This window comes from Bubalus bubalis, chromosome 14, assembly GCF_019923935.1.
Source record: "Bubalus bubalis isolate 160015118507 breed Murrah chromosome 14, NDDB_SH_1, whole genome shotgun sequence".
NCBI classification, from domain to species: Eukaryota; Metazoa; Chordata; class Mammalia; order Artiodactyla; family Bovidae; genus Bubalus; species Bubalus bubalis.
The window spans coordinates 69,377,795-69,397,061 of NC_059170.1; the positions used below are offsets into that span (position 1 = coordinate 69,377,795).

Here is a 19,267-nt window from a genome sequence, read left to right on the forward strand (position 1 = left end):
ATTCAAAAGCAGAGACATTACTTGGCCAACAAAGGTCCATCTAGTCAAGGCTATGGTTTTTCCAGTGGTCATGTATGGATGTCAGTTGGACTGTGAAGAAAGCTGAGCACTGAAGAATTGATGTTTTTGAACTGTGGTGTTGGAGAAGACTCTTGAGAGTCCCTTGGACTGCAAGGAGATCCAACCAGTCCATTCTGAAGGAGATCAGCCCTGGGATTTCTTTGGAAGGAATGATGCTAAAGCTAAAACTCCAGTACTTTGGCCGCCTCATGAGAAGAGTTGACTCATTGGAAAAGACTCTGATGCTGGGAGGGATTGGGGCAGGAGGAGAAGGGGACGACAGAGGATGAGATGGCTGGATGGCATCACCGACTCGATGGACATGAGTTTGAGTAAACTTCGGGAGTTGGTGATGGACAGGGAGGCCTGGCGTGCTATGATTTATGGGATCACAAAGTGACACAACTGAGCAACTGAACTTAACTGAAGGGAACATTTCATGCAAAGATGGTCACAATAAAAGACAGAAATGGCATGGACCTAACAGAAGCAGAAGATATTAAGAGGTGGCAAGAATACACAGAAGAACTATGCAAAAAAGATCTTCATGACCCAGACAACCATGATGGTGTTATCACTCACCTAGAGCCAGACATCCTGGAAAGTGAAGTCAGGTGGGCCTTAGGAAGCATCACTACAACAAAGCTAATGGAGGTGATGGAATTCCAGTTGAGCTATTTCAAATCCTAAAAGATGATGCTGTGAAAGTGCTGCACTCAATATGCCAGCAAATCTGAAAAACTCAGCAGTGGCCACAGGACTAGAAAAAGTCAGTTTTCATTCCAATCCCAAAGAAAGGCAATGCCAAAGAATGTTCAAACAATTGAGTGCATGATTGCATTCATCTCACACGATAGCAAAGTAATGCTCAAAATTCTTTAAGCCAGGCTTCAACAGTACATGAACCGTGAACTTCCAGATATTTAACCTGGCTTTAGAAAAGGCAGAGGAGCCAGAGTTCAAATTGCCAACATCTGTTGGATCATGGAAATAGCAGGAGAGTTCCAGAAAAATATCTACATCTGCTTTATTGACTAATTAAATTACATTATGGATTTAGCTTCAAATCCACTTTTTTTATTGCTAGTATAGAGGAAAATGATTGACTTTTATATATTAATATCATATTCTGCTACCTTGTTGTAATTGCTTCTTAGTTCTTTCAAATTTTGTACATAGACAATTTTTTTTTAAAGTTGGAAAATTTTTTATTGTCTCTTTTTTTTTTTTACTTTTTTTTTAATTTAATTTTATTTTTAAACTTTACATAACTGTATTAGTTTTGCCAATTATGTGAAGAGAGAATGAAGACATTTAAAGGGAAGTCGCTCAGTCCTGTCCAACCATTTGCAACCCCATGGACTGTAGCCTACCAGGCTTTCTGTCCATGGGATTTTCCAGGCAAGAGTACTGGAGTGGGTTGCCATTTCCTTCCCCAGGGGGTCTTCCTGACCCAGGGATTGTTCCCGGGTCTCCCGCATTGTAAGCAGATGCTTTCCTGTCTGAGTCATCAGGGAAGATGGAGACATATTCTTTTCCTGTTGTATTGCCTTCAGTTCAGTTGCTCAGTCGTGTCTGACTCTTTTCTACTCCTTGGACTGCAGCACACCAGGCCTCCCTGTCCATCACCAACTCCCAGAGTTTACTCATACTCATGTCCATTGAGTTGGTGATGCCATCCAACTTTAGCAAGGATTGTGTTGCCTTAACAAGGTCTTTCAGTATAATGTTGAAAAAAGTTAAAAAGACTGAACATTTAACCTTGTATCTGATATTAGTGGAAAAATATTCAATTTTCTCATCATTAAGTTTGATGTTAGTGATAGGTTTTCTGTAGAGTTAATTAACCTCTTTATTTATTATGCAACACCTTTTTTGATCCGTGATCAAACTTGCGGTTTATTGTGCTCTGTCTGAAAATAATATAGCTACTTCTTTTCCTTGTCCTTTTTTCTACTGATTAGTGTTTGCATGTTATATTTTCTCCATCCTTTTACATGTAAACTATTTGTGTTTTTTATAATTATAGTTTCTTATAGACAACATAAGTAGTAAGTCATGTTTTTTGACCCACTCTCACAATCTCCATAATTAAATTGGTGCATTTAGACAATTGACATTTAAGCTGATTATTTATATAGTTGGATTCATGCTTATCATATTTCTTATCATTTTCTATTTGTTACCCTTATTTTTGTTCCTATTTTTGTCTTCATAGTTTTTCCTGCCCTAGTTTTTTTAATTGAATATTTTCTGTGATTCCATTTTCTGTCCTTTATTCCATGTTGTTCTTATTCAGTCACTAAGTCATGTCTAACTCTTGGAGACTCCAGGGACTGCAGCACACCATGCTCCTCTGTCCTTCACTATCATCTGGAGTTTGGTCAAATACATGTCTATTGAGTCAGTGATGTTATCTAACCATCTCTTCCTCTGCCACCCCTTTCTCTATTTGCCTTCGGTCTTTCCCAGCATCAGGGTCTTTTCCAATGAGTCAGCACTTTGCTTTAGGTGGCCAAAGTATTAGAGCTTCAGCTTTAGCATGAATCCTTCAAATGAATATTCAGGGTTAATTTCCTTTAGGATGGACTGTTTTGATCTTCTTGATGTCCAAGGGACTCAAGTCTTCTCTAGCACCACAATTCAAAAGCATCAATTCTTCAATACTCAGCCTTCTTTATGGTCCAACTCTCCCATCTGTACATGACTACTGGAAAAACTAGCTTTGACTATACAGACTTTGTCAGTAAAGTGGTATCTCTGCTTTTTAATATTCTGTCTAGGTCTGTCATGACTTTCCTTCCAAGGAGCAAGTGAATTTTAATTTCACCATCCACAGTCACCGTCCACAGTGACTTTGGAGCCCAAGAAAATAAAATCTGTCACTGCTTCTGCTTTTCCCCTTCTATTTGCTATGAAGTTATGGGACTGGATGCCATGATCTTAATTTTTTAATGTTAAGTTTTAAGCCATCTCTTTCACTTAACAACACACACACACACACACACACACACACACACACACATATCATATATACATATGTATATAGCAATCACTCAAAAAACCATGGGAAAAGTAAACTCTATGGCTTTAGTATTGTACATTAATAGGAACTGGCTCATGCTATTGTTTAATCTTAAAAAAAAACCAGATTTCTCAAAATTCATAGATATTATTACAGTATTTTCTCTATTATTTTAAGTACTCTTCTAAACTCAAACATGATCAACACCTGCTGATAATCCAGGTAAACTTCTCCCTTAAGGCCATTTCTAATTTTACTCTGTCTCACTTGAAGTTAATCCTATGAATCACTCATTTTCCTCCCATGGTTTCTTGAACAAATTGTAGCTTACTGGTATTATTCATTGTTAAATATTTATTTAGCCCCTATAATGTGTCAGAGCCTCTTCTAAGTAATGATGACACATTGTCTGAATGAAAATAGAAAAAATTCACAAGCGAAGGAAATCTACATGGTAGTCAATAGACTATGAGATGGAGACAGGCAATAAGCAAGAAAAGTAAATAAATTATACACTGGAAAATAATAAGAATTCAAGAGAAGATTAAAACAGTGAAATTTCCTTTCTTTTTACTTGTCCTATGGAATTATAGGGCCTCCTCTTCACTTACTCAACCGTAGTTTACCAAAATTTTCTTTATTCAACCTTCTACTTCCTTTGCAAGTAAAATATACCAAAGTTCAAGATTCTCAAAGCATGTCTCTGAGGTAACAGTCAGCTGACCACACCCTGCTTTGTGCCAGTGGATGATTTGTCTTGGATCATAAACAGTTGACTAAGACCATGATGATGATATTTTAAAAAGTATTAGGGATGGATTTGGATTCACCAGAATGCGTTGCTCATTGACAATAATACATTTTGCATTTACTATGGTGTATTAGGTGTTCATGTTCTTTATGCAACTTTCCAACATGCTCTGAATAAGATGAAGACCTTGAGATGGTCTTAACAGAGATGATTTTAGAGTTCTGTCTACGATTAAGTAGAGGAGGAATAGATATACCGTATTAGATTATTATAATATAAAGTGGGTATGGATAGCATATCTTAAAGCACATTAATAGAATACACAGTGTATTTGATGTGTTTCACCAATTTCATTCACATGTTAAATTTAAACTCTAGGATGGAAGTTCCAAAAGGCACCTCACTTGGTTTTCAAGAACCTTGAATCACACAGAAAATAGAAATATCAGCAAATTTATTTTCCCAAAATAGCAGCATTCAGTCAGAGTGCTCTAAGATGTTGATTCCCAAAACCTATTAAAAAAAAGTCCTCAGAGAATTAAATTATGTTTAAATTGAATGAGTGTCATTTTCTGTGTGCTCACCTTGCCCTTCTAACCCTGGTGAAGCTGAATGCAATAACCTATGAGAGTTCTGGTCACGGGTTGAGTGCTGCACTAATGATCAGGGGTCAGAGCTTTCATTTTCGTCCTAGATATACTTAAGCCTCTGGTATTTCCAGGCTTCAAAAGCTCTTAGCACAACAGGAGTTCTTAACCTTACATGATGTGTGTTTTATTTTTAATCCTTGTTTCTCCTTGTTTGACAAGCAAAAGGCCTGTGCCTGGGTCATTTTCTGAGACTTTCTTGTTCTTCTTCCCTAAATGCCCAAAAACTGGCAGATAATGTTTACCAGGTCACTCTGATGTCCACGTGCAAAGCAGCTTTTCTCTAGTGTGGGTGGGGGTATTGGCCCAAGGATGGTTGCTAAACCATCACCATGTTTTAAGCCATGTAGGTAGGGAGATCAAAGCTGCACTGAGGTTCAACTTCACACTCCATACTTAAGTTGAATTCAGATTTGACATAGTCTCCTGATAAAATAGATTCTTCTCAGAGATATATTATGTATATGTATCTCAGAGATAAAAATATGCATTACTAAAAATCCCCATCTATGTTTTACATTAAAATTATTTTCTATAATGTATTACTTTGGATAATTATTAAAAACAATGTGAAGAAAAATTGCAATGGCTAGACAGAAAACTAATTGGCATAGCAAGTATTGTTACTATTGTGTAGTAAAATTTTTCTTAGAGAACCAGAAGTGGGTAAACCAGAAGTGTTAGACATAAGTACCAAATATATATATGTGTGTGTGTGTATGTATTTATATTTATAATTTTTTGCAATGGAAATGCTTGCAAAACTCAAGTCTAATTAAATCATAGTCAGCAACACTCACCAATTTTTGACAGAAATATTCAGGGTCTTGCAATGAAAATATTTCCATTGTGCATATACAAGTAATGTCTATTTGTCCAGCCAGCATATAGTCATCCTTTTGTGGGAGTGAAAGAACCTTGAACTTTCTCAAGATTATTTCTCAGGAGTCAAACTTCAGTGACGAAAGACTTTCACCCTGAAATACATTTTAAAGCCAAAATTTGCAAAACAGAAACAGAGATAGTGACCTAGGGAACAAACATGGACAAAAAAGGGGAAAAGGGTGAAATGGAATGAATTGGGAGATTGGGTCCGGAGAAGGCAATGGCAACCCACTCCGGTACTCTTGCCTGAAGAGTCCCATGGATGGAGGGGCTGGTAGGCTGCAGTCCATGGGGTCACTAAGAGTTGGACATGACTGAGCGACTTCACTTTCACTTTTCACTTTCATGCACTGGAGAAGGAAATGGCAACCCACTCCAGTGTTCTTGCCTGGAGAATCCCATGGACAGAGGAGCCTGGTGGGCTGCTGTCTATGGGGTTGTACAGAGGTGGACATGACTGAAGCGACTTAGCAGCAGCACAGTAGGTAAAACTAAGGAAAAACTACTGTTTAGCACAGGGAACTCTACTCAGTGCTCTGTGGTGAACTAAATGGGAAGTAAATCTCAAAAAGAGTGCATCAGAGATCAAATTGCCAACATCCGCTGGATCATGGAAAAAGCAAGAGAGTTCCAGAAAAACATCTATTTCTGCTTTATTGACTATGCCAAAGCCTTTGACTGTGTGGGTCACAGTAAACTGTGGAAAATTCTGAAAGAGATGGGAATTCCAGACCACCTGATCTGCCTCTTGAGAAATCTGTATGCAAGTCAGGAAGCAACAGTTAGAACTGGACATGGAACAACAGACTGGTTCCAAATAGGAAAAGGAGCACTTCAAGGCTCTATATTGTCACCCAGCTTATTTAACTTATATGCAGAGTACATCATGAGAAACACTGGACTGGAAGAAACACAAGCTGGAATCAAGATTGCCGGGAGAAATATCAATCACCTCAGCTATGCAGATGACACCACCCTTATGGCAGAAAGTGAAGAGGAACTCAAAACCTCTTGATGAAAGTGAAAGTGGAGAGTGAAAAAGTTGGCTTAAAGCTCAACATTCAGAAAACGAAGATCATGGCATCCGGTCCCATCACTTCATGGGAAATAGATGGGGAAACGGTGGAAACAGTGTCAGACTTTATTTTTTTGGGCTCCAAGATCACTGCAGACTGTGATTGCAGCCATGAAATTGAAAGACGCTTACTCCTTGGAAGGAAAGTTATGACCAACCTAGATAGTATATTCAAAAGCAGAGACATTACTTGGCCAAAAAAGGTCCGTCTAGTCAAGGCTATGGTTTTTCCTGTGGTCATGTATGGATGTGAGAATTGGACTGTGAAGAAAGCTGAATGCCAAAGAATTGATGCTTTTGAACTGTGGTGTTGGAGAAGACTTGAGAGTCCCTTGGACTACAAGGAGATCCAACCAGTCCATTCTGAAGATCAGCCCTGGGATTTCTTTGGAAGGAATGATGCTAAAGCTGAAAATCCAGTATTTTGGCCACATCATGCGAAGAGCTGACTCATTGGAAAAGACTCTGATGCTGGGAGGGATTGAGGGCAGGAGGAGAAGGCTGGATGGCAGAGGATGAGATGGCTGGATGGCATCACTGACTCGATGGACTTGAGTCTGAGTGAACTCCGGGAGTTTGTGATGGACAGGGAGGCCTGGCATGCTCTATTCATGGGGTCTCAAAGTGTCGGACATGACTGAGCGACTGAACTGAACTGATGTATGTGTATGGGGCTTCCCAGATGGCGCTAGTGATAAACAACCCACCTGCCAATGCAGGAGACCTAAGAGACGTGGGTTCGATCCCTAAGTTGAGGAGATCCCCTGGAGAGAGACATGGCAACCCACTCCAGTGTTCTTGCCTGGAGAATCTTGTGGACAGAGGAGCCTGGCGGGCTACAGTCCATAGGGTTGCAAAGAGTCGGACACGACTGAAGTGAGTTAGCATGCACACATTTATATGTATAGCTGATTCACTTTGCTGTACAGTAGAAAGTAATGCAACATTGTCAAGTAACTATACTCCAATAAAAAATAATTAATGAGACAAATAATCACCAAGGCTAATGTCTGGCACATAATAAAAACTTAAAATGAAATGCTAAACTTTCTGTTTTTCTTAAAAATTTGGACAAATATTATTGAGGCATTATCTGTCTCCAACATCTTCCTTCATAGCTGTGGTGTTGTTTAGTGTGGCTCTGGAATCTTCCTCTTCTTCTTCTTCTTGTCAGGTTAAAATAAATTTAAAAAATAAATAAAAAGAAAAAGAAGCTTGGGGAATCTCTTCTCCTGAGTGGCTTTAGTTACTTATTCTGGTTTTCATATCTACATTAAAGGAAACTGTCCCAGTTTACATGTAAACAGAACAAATATCTGTCTTTTCTATGTAGGATAGAGTCTATTTTTAAGCACAAACCCCTTTGAAACCAATTAATACTAGGTATCTGACCTACATAATAGATTCTGAACTCCTTATTTTATTTTTCTCCTTTTTGCTTTTAAAGCAACACAATGGTTCATACATTTTTGTATTGATTCCATGGGTAATTTGCTCTGTGTGTATATATCACCTGAAACAGATTTACAACAAAGCTCTTTAACCAACATTTTTACACTACTAAATACTTTTAAGAAGTATTTCCCATACTGCTGGAGTCCATTTATATATCTGAGCTGGCAATGTTAAATGTCTCCAGCCACAAGTGTGGATTCCACAGTAAAGCTGCCAAGCATATTCCCTCTTCAGAAAAGTGGTAAATAAGATAAAACAAAAAAGGACAAGAAAACAAAACGTGTTCCTTATTCCTCTGTCCTCAGTCTCTGCCCTTTCTTTTCTGGTGGCCTCTCTCTCACAGAGAAGCATTCCTCTGTGGTCTTGCTCTTGGGTGCTTCCCATTGTGATCACTGTGTGGATAAACAGTCCCCACATTTGGGTTTGTTCCACCCCTAGCTCTCTGCATTTTGCAAGAAAACCTTCTGAAGAACATTTCAAGAGCTACTCCTAAATTAAAAAAAAAATCTCTAGAGGTGCAATTTTCAGCATCATGCTTAGTGCTGGAAAACATAATTTTGTTAAGGAGAAAATGAATCAGGGACTTCAAAATTCAGATGTGTGCATAAATACTCGCTATATTGTAAATAAAACACTTTTAAAGGATTGCAAATCTTTTGTATTTTTGTTGAATGCTTGGTAGAGCAGAAATTTTACTGAGTCACATTGATTATTACATGAGATTATTTAACCACAGACTTTTTAAAATACCAGAATGATTTCTGGTATTTTTGTGTTTTCTTTGTAGAATCATATTTATATAAAGAAGACTGACCCATGGGCTTTGTGACTAATGGTGTATCTTCTGTTTTTGTCTTTGTGTGCCTGCTTTATAATATTGGTGTACATTTAAGGGCAGAATGTGAGAGTTGGACCATAAAGAAGGCTAAGCGCTGAAGAACTGATGCTTTCAAAATGTGATACTGGAGAAGACTCTTGAGATTCCCTGAAACAGCAAGGAGATCAAAATAGTTAATCCTAAAAGAAATCAACCCTGAATATTCGTTAGAAGGACTGATGCTGAAGCTGAAACTCTAATACTTTTTTTTTTAATTTTATTTTATTTTTAAACTTTAATACTTTTTGACCACCTGATGCAAACAGCCTGATGCAAACATTGTAAAAAAAGATCCTGATGCTGGGAAAGATTGAAGGCAGGAGGAGGAGGGAACAACAGAGGATGAGATGGTTGGATGGCATCACCAACTCTATAATATGAGTTTGAGCAAAACTTCGGGAGAAGGGGAAGGATAGGGAAGCCTGGCGTTCTGTAGTCCATGGGGTCACAAAGAGTTGAACATGACTGAGAGACTGAATAAGAACAAATTACCATCCAACCATCTATTTAAGTTCTGTATCTAGAATACATCACTGGCACTCTTGCTTACATAACATCCCACATTTAACTAAATTTAAAGTCCTCTGGGATTTATTTCCCATGTATACTAATATGCTATAATGAACACCCATGCAACCCACATTGAGAAATGAAATACATTTCTATGAAATATCGCTGTGGGTGCTTCTTTTTTTTTTTAGTTGTATTTATTGCTGGTTGATGCTTGCTCCTTGGAAGAAAAGCTATGACCAAACGAGACATTACTTTGCCAACAAAGGTCCATCTAAAAGCTATGGTTTTTTCCAGTAGTCATGTATGGATGTGAGCGTTGGACTATAAAGAAAGCTGAGCACTGAAGAATTGATGCTTTTGAACTGTGGTGTTGGAGAAGATTCTTGAGAGTCCCTTGGGCAGCAAGGAGATCAACCAGACAGTGCTAAAGGAAATCAGTCCTGAATATTCATCAGAACATCAAGGACTGATGCTGAAGCTGAAGCTCCAATTCATTGGCCACCTGATGCAAAGAACTGACTCACTGGAAAAGACGGCCCTAATTAAACTTAAAGGCTTTTGCACAACGAAGGAAACTATAAGCAAAGTGAAAAGACAGCCTTCAGAATGGGAGAAAATAATAGCAAACAAAGCAACTGACAAAGAATTAATCTCAAAAATATCCAAGCAACTCCTGCAGCTCAATTCCAGAAAAATAAACTACCCAATCAAAAAATGGGCCAAAGAACTAAATAGACATTTCTCCAAAGAAGACATACAGATGGCTAACAAACACATGAAAAGATGCTCAACATCACTCATTATCAGAGAAATGCAAATCAAAACCACTATGAGGTACCATCTCATGCCGATCAGAATGGCTGCTATCCAAAAATCTACAAACAATAAATGCTGGAGAGGGTGTGGAGAAAAGGGAACCCTCTTACACTGTTGGTGGGAATGCAAACTAGTACAGCCACTATGGAGAACAGTGTGGAGATTCCTTAACAAACTGGAAATAGAACTGCCTTATGATCCAGCAATCCCACTGCTGGGCATACACACTGAGGAAACCAGAAGGGAAAGAGACACGAGTACCCCAATGTTCATCGCAGCACTGTTTATAATAGCCAGGACATGGAAGCAACCTAGATGTCCATCAGCAGATGAATGGATAAGAAAGCTGTGATACATATACAGAATGGAATATCAGCCATTAAAAAGAATACATTTGAATCAGTTCTAATGAGGTGGATGAAACTGGAGCCTATTATACAGATGAAGTAAGCCAGAAAGAAAAACACCAATACAGTATACTGCTGCTGCTACTGCTGCTGCTGCTAAGTCACTTTAGTCATGTCCGACTCTGTGCAACCCCATAGACGGCAGCCCACCAGGCTCCCCTGTCCCTGGAATTCTCCAGGCAAGAACACTGGAGTGGGTTGCCATTTCCTCCTCCAAAGCATGAAGGTGAAAAGTGAAAGTGAAGTCATTCAGTAGTGTCCGACTCTTAGTGACCCATGGACTGCAGCCTACCAGGCTCCTCTGTCCATGGGATTTTCCAGGCAAGAGTACTGGAGTGGGGTGCCATTGCCTTTTCCCATATAGTATACTAGCACATATATATGGAATTTAGAAAGATGGTAATGAATACCCTGTATGTGAGACAGCAAAAGAGACACAGATGTATAGAACAGTCTTTTGGACTCTGTGGGAAAAGGTGAGGGTGGGATGATCTGAGAGAATAGCATTGAAACATGTATATTACCATATGTGAAACAGATCGTCAGTCCAGGTTCTATGCATGAGACAGATCTGGTGCACTGGGATGACCCTGAGGGATGGGATGGGGAGGGAGATGGGAGGAGGGTTCAGGATGGGGAACACATATAAACCCATGGCTGATTCATGTCAATGTATGGCAAAAACCACTACACTATTGAAAAGTAATTAGCCTCCAACTAAAATAAATAAATTGAAATTAAAAAAAAATGAAAAGACCCTGATGCTGGGGAAGACTGAAGGCAGGAGGAGAAGGGGATGACAGAGGATAGGATGGTTGAATGGCATCACCGACACGATGGACATGAGTTTGAGGAGGCTCTGGGAGTTGGCGATGGACAGGGAAGCCTGGTGTGCTGCAGTCCGTGGATTCACAAAGTCGGACACGACTGAGTGACAACTGAACTGAACTGGTTTCTGGCTGTGCAGGGTCTTTGATGCTGCACAGGATTTTCTCTAGTTGCAGAGAGCAGGGGTTACTCTGTAGTTGTGTTGCACAGGCTCAGTAATCATGGTTCCTGGGCTCTAGAGCACAGGCTCAGTAGTTGTGGGACAAGGACTTAGTTGCCCTGTGGCATGTGAGATCTTCCTGGATCAGGGATCACACCTGTGTCTCCTGCATTGGCAGGTGGATTCTTTACCTTGGAGTGCTTCTAATATATTCCTGGGTGCTTCTTACATATTCCTTCACAATTGCATATTTCTCCGTCCACCACCTCCAATGATAACGTCTTTCTCGAATTTCTTATTCTTTATTTCAACTGTATCTTTTTTCTCTAAATATATGCATTCATATAAAATATATGCATACATATATAAATGTACTGCCTATGTATTATATATATAAGCATTGAAATATTCTACATAAATAGAGTTATGCTGTATTGCAACTTGTTTTTTCCTTCAAAAATGTATTCATGCCAATTGGGATGTTGTGTGCATGCATGCTAAGTCGCTTCAGTTGTGTCTGACTCTTTGTGACCCTATGGACTATATCTCACCAGGTTCCTCTGTCCATGGGATTCCCCAGGCAAGAACACTGGAGTGGGTTGCCATGCCCTCTTCCAGAGGATGTTCTTGATTCAGGGATTGAACACACATCTCTTTTGTCTCCTGCATTCACAGATTCTTTGCCACTAGCACCATCTGGGAAGCCCAATTGGAATGTTAAGCAGGTCTTATTTTCCTAAGTGACTGTGACCATCTTTCTCATCATGGCATTATGCTTTTCTTACCATGTGGCTTTGTGAGTTTTCCTAACAGGTATATGGGGGTTTGCTCCCCTTGAAACTGCGTGGGGTTTTTTGATTACTCTGCCCAAAAAATAGAATATAGCAGAAGCAATGCTATGCGACTTCTGAACTAGATCATGAGAAGACAGCTTTCATTCTGCTCTCAGTTTTGAGATGCTTGATCATACTATGATAAGAGGAAACTGAAACAGTGTGGAGAGAATCATGGAGAATAACTAAGACAATTAGCTGACCTAGGTCTCAGTGGACTTGGGAATGAGCTTGCCTTAAGAGGATACTGTTCCCCAGCCTCCCAGTCTACCAACTGATGCCTCAGACAAGGCAGAAAAGGAGCAAACCATTTCCCCTATGTGTTGTTCAGATTCTGACCCATAAAAACCAAGAGCATTATAAATGATTGTTTTTCATCACTAAGTATTGGAGGACAATACTATTAAGCCATAGTAACTGGCACAACATATATCTTTCTGGTCATTTATTATGATTGCTGATGCTCCTAAGTTGCTTCAGTCATGTCCAACTCTGTGCGATGCCATAGAGAGCAGACCACAAGGCTCCCCTGTCCCTGGGATTCTCCAGGCAAGAACACTGCAGTGGGTTGCCATTTCCTTCTCCAATGCAGGAAAGTGAAAAGTGAAAGTGAAGTCGCTCAGTCGTGTCCGACTCTTGGTGACCCCATGGACTGCGGCCCACCAGGCTCCTCCATGGGATTTTCCAGGCAAGAGTACTGGACTGGGGTGCCATTGCCTTCTCTGTCATTATGATTACTGTACATTAAAATTCTTTGAATATATCATAGTTTATTAATTCATTCTTCTTTTGGTGGACAGTTAGTTTGTGTCACTTTTTGCTACTATATATAAAGTTGCCAGTAACGTTCGTAAATGTGTCTCTAGTGTGCTGGTGCCGCAGTTTCTGTGGTGCCATATAATTAACAGTAAAATTGATTTGGCCTCCAAATATGCATATATTAAGTTTTATCAGATATTACCAAATACATAATGATATTGTACTAATTTATACTTCCACCTATAATATCTGAGTTTTCACTATCCCATTCCCTAATTTTCCAATAAACTTTTGATACTTGAATTTACCTATCTCTTGATTATGAAGTAACATCACCTTTAGCCTAAAGTTCCCTAATTACTCTTGAGATTGAACATCATTTTATGTTTATATTGTGGTGGATTTAATTTATACGTATTTCAACATAAACTAATTCATGACTCACTTGTTAAGCCATATGTAGTCATATAGTTTTCAATATATTTAGTTTCATGTTGGCTAACTTTTTGCCTTGTTGCTATTAAAATATTGATATCTATATCCTAACTTCATACTTGAGAGTGGCCCCAATTTTGTGTTTTCTATGCCAGAGTTATTTGCCTTTGACATCAAGTTTATATTAAAACTATAAGATGGATTGCCAAGGATCTCATCTTTACGTTTCCTTCATTTTCAGTTCAACAGAATTCACTTTTGAAATTTTCTGGACTGCATTTCATTGAATCTATGTTTAATTATAGATTTAAATACATCACCAATTACAGATCAATTTTCTTGAGTCAGTTCGGTGTATTATATCATGAGTATTTCTCATAAAATGACAGCACATTTCAACTTTTAAAAAACTTGTTATGTTTTAAATGATAGTATGCTTCGTGTCTTGCTCATACATTAAATGTATTCTTGTTGCCTGAAAAACTAAATATGATTATTAATTTATCTGTGTGTGTATCACTGAAGATACTTCAGGAGTCTGATTTTGAATTTTCATCTTTTATTCTTTCTTACATTAGTGATGATTAGTTTTCTTTTGTGTGTTCTTTAATTTTGGATTTTGTACTTAATGCTCAGTGAGGCACTGTTTTTTTTCTGTGAAAATGCTGTGAAGACAGTGATAAGCTAAGAATCTGTAGAAAGAATTTGGAATTATTTCTTCTATTTGTATAGAGTGCTACAGATAAGTGATTAATTTTGGTTTACTTCCATGTTTAAAGGGCCCTGGTTCATTCAAACTGTATGAAATAGATTCTTCAGTTCACAGTAGGTATGACCTCCAGTTATGAATTCTGACAACTGTAATGTTTATATACTCCCAGGGCCACTGTAGAAAAACTAATCGTCTCTGTTGATAACAGGCTGAGTTTTAATTTCTTTTCTCACCCGGACTATCATTTCCGTGTGATGTTGTCATTCCAATGTCCTTTTGTTATATGGAGTATCATTTTCAAATCCCCCCATCCCCCACCCCCCGCCAAGACATGAGGCTTTATCTTCTTTTCCTCTCTTTCAACAGGTCATTAAAATCCAGACTCTAAGGTACAGAGGACAACAGCCCTCTCCAGGGAGCTACAGCCTCAATGTAAGTTTGGCACACTGATTTTCAATTCTCTTGTCATTTTCTAAAACCTAAGGTTTCTATTTCTTCCTGTAAGTTCTGCTATGTTTTACTCTCATGCTTACTTCAGAGGATATTTACAATATGTAGTTCATCATGTGGATGTATGGAGGTCTTAACCTACAGAGAATAGCCAAAGGAATCATTGTGAAACGAAAAGAAAATCAGATGCTCAAAATCCTTCTAGTGCTTCTCCAATGCTCCTTGTATTAAGACAAAGCTTTGAAAAAGGATTGATCTGGCCCTGTATGCATATTTCTATGTAAACTGTAGCTCTGTTTTGCACTGTGGTTTATTTGGCATTTTTGTTATCCAGGAATCACAGCCTTCCATCATAATTTCCAGTGTTACCAAAGGGCCTTTCTACATGTTCCTATCTCTACCTTGAACATTTGTTCCTCTTGCCTTCCTCTAATCAATTTCCACTTTCCTTTAAATCTGAAATCAAGCTTCACTTTCTTATGGTGCTTACAATATTGTGTTGGTTAACATTTATATGACTAAAAACAGTGACAACTTATTCATGCCAAGAAAGCCAGTGAGATAAGGTGCTCTTATAAACTCTGGACTCACTTGTAGCCACCAACTGTGTATTAATGAGCCATAGCTTAGCAAATGCTTTAAGCTCCATCAGATGGGCCAGGCAGAGCCTCCAAAGAAGTAAATTGTGGTCTTTGTTCAAGGAAACATCATCACCAGAAATACAGGATGTAGTTAATCAAAAAACTACTAAGCAGACAAAAGTGCTGGAGAATCTGGTTTTATGACTAACAAGTATGGTTAAGAAGATACCTAATTATATCTACAGTTCCATGTGCAGATAGCAGAATCCATCCACAGCCATCTGCCTCAGAGAGAGAGGGAACAGCAAAGCCAAGAAAGAGTTCAAGTCCAGATTCCTGGAAACATTTTCCTGGAACCAGAATTTGGAATAGTATTAATAATTCAAATAGTAAGTCTAGTGTTATAACTGGGCTTATCAAGGAGGGGAAAAGAAAGAAGCATATCCGGGATTGGAACTTGTATACAAATACACCATATTTAGAAGAGAGACCCAGTAAGAGCGAGTTGAGGTTTGGAGATCAGCAGGTGCCTCCACAGGTTACCACTAATGCACCAGAATGCAGGTCATCCTATTATGAAGAATGACTCTATCTTAAATCCTATGAGACTGTCAGTAGAATATTTTGGTCTCAATTTGATGCACAAGAAATCTTTATTTTCTCTTTCCTCCTTGCTTCACCAAGTTAATTCCCACCTTCCTTCAGATCTCAGTTCAAACTATACTCTCTCAAGAAAGCCTTTCCTGAATTCCTAAGTTGGTCCCAATCCCTCCTTCCCTATGCTTGCATCAATTCATTCAATAGGGTATTAGTATACTTATTTCTTGGCATACTTATTAAAACACAGATATTAAGTGTGAGCTGGTGACACAGAAGTGAATAATATATTGCCCTTGTCCTGGGGATGTCTCTATCTGGAACACTGAGTGTGGGTGACTGTGTAGACCGACGGGAACTGTGAGCTTTGATTACATGTTTCATCGTCTCTAGGTGTTGAAGGGCCAGCTAGGGAAGACGAAAGACAACAGAAATGAGTTTAGGAAGTGTTACTAGAAACAGCAGTTGCACAATCCTGAAACACAAAAATAACCTCCAGTCAATCCCTGAGGTTTATACCACACAGGAAAAGCAAAGGGTACTAGGAAAGCAAAGGGTAATAGACCACCCCCCAGGTGGGGTCTGCAGATCTGTTGATATACACTCACTTTTAATTACTTTCCATTTAGAACCAGACCCTGAAAAACAGGCCTATTAAAAATGGCACGTTTTCTATATTTCAGTAACAGCTTGAGTGAGAAATCTCTGACTCCTAATATCTGAAGAAAAGATATGAATAAATTAGTTGCAACAAGAGTCTGTATGAGCTGTGTTTTAAAATCCTCCCCACCCCCTGCCATGGACATGAGATGAGGTTATCCTGCAGAAATGTGAGATTCTTGCTAATTCTGTAGCAATACTGGTAAATGTGCAATTAGGCAAAGCACTTTCCATCACAGAGCAGGCAAGAGGAGAAAGCACTGATTCAAAACGCAAAAGCCCTTCCTGCTGTGGTGTGGCTCCTCCATCAGGAAAAAACAGGGTGGATCATGACAGATGCCTCTTTGCCAGAACCTGGATTCTCATAATGTTTGAGATGCTTTCTCCTTGTAATTACTGATAATGCTGCTGGGTGAGCTGGAGACACGCTGCACAGTGAATTAGATACCACAACTCTCTATTGCAGGACCTGCAAGGCAGCAGCCCTGCCATTTACATCACACAGACTTCAAGTGCAATTTTTGGATCAGCACACCCTGTTCTCATTTTCACTGTTATCCTTTCTCTCCTCATCTGCCTTGTGAAATATCCTTTGCACATCATCATGTCATCTGCACTGTTTAGAACTGTTATTCAGAATCAATACTGCTACTGCATCTAAACTTTCCCTTCAGAACATTCATCATTTGCCCATTATGAATAATGAAATAACTGCTTTATGTTTTTAGGCATTGCTTATTTTACCCCAGCAATGAGTTAATCCATCAAAAATGCCTGCTTGCTTGACATTTAACCTAGAAAAGCAGTTATGCTATGTATAAGTCAGTTCAGGCTGCTCTACAGAATAGCATAAGCTGGGTGGCTTAAACTGTGAATATCTATGTTGTGAAGTTTGGAAGTCAGGAAGTCCAAGTTTAAGATGCTAGCTGACTTGGTTTTTAGTGAGAACTGTCTTGGGATTGCCAGGTGGTACAGTGGTGAAGAATCCACGTGCCAATGCAAGAGACACGGGTTTGATCCCTGGGTCAGGAAGATCCCCTGGAGTAGAAAATGGCAACCCACTCCAGTATTCTTGCCTGGAAAACCTCCTGGAGGGCTACAGTCCATGGGGTCACAAAGAGTTGGATACAACTGAGCGACTGAGCATGCCCGCATGCAAGAGCTGTCTTACTGGTTTGTAGATGGCTGCATTCTTGCGGTGTCTTCACATGGTGGAGAGAGAGACAATAAGCTCTCTAGTTTCTTATCATAAGGGCACTAATTCCATTATGGGGACTCCATCCTTATGACCTCATTAAAGTTAATTACCCTACAAAGAGCTCACCCTGGAATACCATCACAGTGGCTGCTGCTGCTGCTGCTAAGTCGCTTCAGTCGTGTCCGACTCTATGCCACCCCATAGACGGCAGCCCACCAGGCTCCCCCGTTCCTGGGATTCTCCAGGCAAGAACACTGGAGTGGGTTGCCATTTCCTTCTCCAATGCATGAAAGGGAAAAGTGAAAGTGAAGTCGGTCAGTCGTGTCTGACTCTTAGCGACCCCATGGACTGCAGCCTACCAGGCTCCTCCGTCCATGGTATTTTCCAGGCAAGAGTACTGGAGTGGGGGCCATTGCCTTCTCCCATCACAGTGGGGGTTAGGTTTTAACATATGAATTTGGGAGGAACACAGACATTCAGTCCATAACGCAGTAGGACAGCAAACCGTGACTACTCTGCTTCAGGACAGTGCAGGCATTCAGAATCCTGTGATCAATTACGCAATCACTAATACCCGGAGCCTGGAAGACCACCTCCTCTGGCAGATCATTTTTAGTTTGTGAAGTTTCAATATTTTTTTTCAAAGCCTTTCCTTGGATTCAGAAATAAATTTTATATGTATTATTCAGATTACTTCAAACATTTTTTGAAAGCTGTTAATTCTGCAAAGCTCCAAGTATGTCTTATACAGTCAGCCCTTTCAGATCTCATTTAAGTGAACCTTCTTCCTACTTTGCAATCAGTTGTCTATTCCTTGTGACCAATACACTTTTTTTCTTCATCTTTTGTGGTCTGTTATTTCTATTTTTAACAGTTTGGCCCAGTTTCTCCCATCTAGCTAAACTGAAGAATCCAAGAGTTACTGTGGATTAACTCATTGAGGTCAAACAGCTTGCCTGACCTTGCTTTGAAAGTTTTTTGAAGATTTATTGAATTGGAAAAGTAAATTGCTGTTCCCTCATTATCCGGATCTTCCCACTGAAAAGAACTGTGCTTAATTCTAACCTTGCATCCCCTGAAGTTTGAGTAGGTTCAAATCTCAGTATATATTCCCTTTTAATTCAAGTTGCCATGAAGAACTGACACCTCCAGGGGCTGTTAGCCTTTCTAAAATTACCACCAATCTCTTTAGCATTTGCAACTATAGAAAGAAAAGTAACCGGTGTCCTACTGAGCTGAGATTGGGGTGATGGAGGAAAAAACCTGTAAAAGCCTCGTGTCCATTTGCTCAGAATTAATGTAGGAATGTTTCCTAAAGTAAAGTTTCAAGGTCTCTCTTCAGAACAGTTTGAGTAAATTCAAGCAGCAAAACAAGGGGAGAAAAATGTATACTTATGTCACTTTTTAAAATCCTCCTGAAAATTAAGGGAAATTTGTTTCGTGTTCTCTGATTGGTTTGTACAGAAGAAATCTGGAAGTTCTCACAATCTCTGCATGAATTTTAATTCCAGTTTTTGTATTTGAATGAAAACAATATCAAAGA

General features: G+C 39.3%; 1 long non-coding RNA gene across 2 annotated transcripts in view; it reads left to right on the forward strand.

Moving 5' to 3' along the window:
- Window positions 1-19,267, forward strand: part of LOC123329275 — a 162,046-nt gene that overhangs the window by 117,922 nt on the left and 24,857 nt on the right. For both annotated transcript variants that reach the window (XR_006544667.2, XR_006544666.2), the window contains exon 3: window positions 14,605-14,670. This is a non-coding gene — a long non-coding RNA (uncharacterized LOC123329275). The remainder of the gene's footprint in view (window positions 1-14,604; window positions 14,671-19,267) is intronic.